Source organism: Helianthus annuus, chromosome 2 (genome assembly GCF_002127325.2).
Source record: "Helianthus annuus cultivar XRQ/B chromosome 2, HanXRQr2.0-SUNRISE, whole genome shotgun sequence".
Taxonomy (NCBI): Eukaryota; Viridiplantae; Streptophyta; class Magnoliopsida; order Asterales; family Asteraceae; genus Helianthus; species Helianthus annuus.
In genome coordinates, this window is record NC_035434.2 from 92332400 (window position 1) to 92333693 (window position 1294).

Below are 1294 nucleotides of genomic sequence, written 5' to 3' on the forward strand. Positions count from 1 at the left end.
TTTCGAATTTTGCGAATTTCTCATTGCTCTTTTGACGGATTAACCTACCGGGGTACGGAACTCGAGGAGCCTTGGTGGGTTCAGGTGACGGAGGGGAACCCTTCTCTTGTAGAGGCGGCGGTATAGTCTCCTCTGTAGGCGGTGGCACTTCCGTAGGCCCCACGGTGCGGCTTCGTAATGTGATGAGATGAACTTGCGCTTTTGGGTTTGTTTCGGTATTGCTTGGTAATGCGCCTTGTGGTCTCTCGGAAAAATTTTGGGCTAGTTGACTTAATTGTTTTTCTACGTTTTGAATACTAGCTTGTTGATTTCTAAAATTTGATTCTAATTGTAGAAATCTTTCCGAGTTTTTATTTTCAGTGTCGGAGATAAGGCGAGATATAGTATCTTCAAGCCTTTCTCGTCCACCTTGTTGTTGAGGGAAATTTTGTGACTCATTTCTTGGTTGTTGAAAGTTTGTTCGTTGGTTTTGTTGGTTACTACTATTGCCGGGTTCTCTCCAACCAAGGTTAGGGTGATTTCGCCATCCTTGGTTGTAGGTGCCCGTTGGAGGACCCGACGGCCTAGATCTATTATCAATGTAGCTTACCGACTCTTGTTGATCGTCTGTTTCTTTCATACAACTCCAATTTTCATGTGGCCCACCACACCCTTCACAAGCCATAACCGAGACTGTTTTTGTCATTTCCATTTTTTTTATTTTCGAAGAAAGGGCCTTGATTTGGGCTTGTAAAGAAGTGCTTTCATCAACCTTATGGGCGTCTGGGGCAATAGATTTATTGCCTCGGGGAGTGTGCCACTGAAAATTGGTTTGAGCAATTTCCTCAATTTGGTTATATATTTCATGCGGGCGGCGATTACCTAAAAGTCCCCCGGAGCTAGAGTCAAGTGTCTGTCTTGTGTGTGGCAACAACCCATTTTAGAAAGTGGATACTTGTTGCCATACCGCAAGGCCGTGATGTGGACACTTTCGCAATAGCTCCTTGAACCTTTCCCAAGTTTCATATAAGGATTCCCCGTCCTCTTGTGAATATGTATTAATTTCAGTCATTAATTTAGCCGTTTTAGTGGGAGGGAAATACTTATATAAAAATTTTTGGGCTAGTTCATCCCAGGTGTTTACCAGTCCAGCTGGGAGGGCGTTAAGCCAAGCTTTTGCTCGGTCTTTTAGTGAAAAAGGAAACATTCGGAGGCGGATGGCGTCATTTGATGCTCCATTGATCCGAAAAGTATCACATATTTCTAAGAAATTAGTAATATGTAGATGGGGATCCTCGTCCGCAAGCCCATGAAA

At 43.7% G+C, this 1294-nt stretch overlaps 1 non-coding gene across 1 annotated transcript; it reads left to right on the plus strand.

The window, feature by feature from the left end:
- Positions 1 to 950: 950 nt before the first annotated feature.
- Positions 951 to 1057, plus strand: LOC118489960. Its single transcript, XR_004887971.1, has one exon. It is a non-coding gene; the product is annotated as a small nucleolar RNA R71 (small nucleolar RNA).
- The last annotated feature ends 237 nt before the right edge of the window (positions 1058 to 1294 follow it).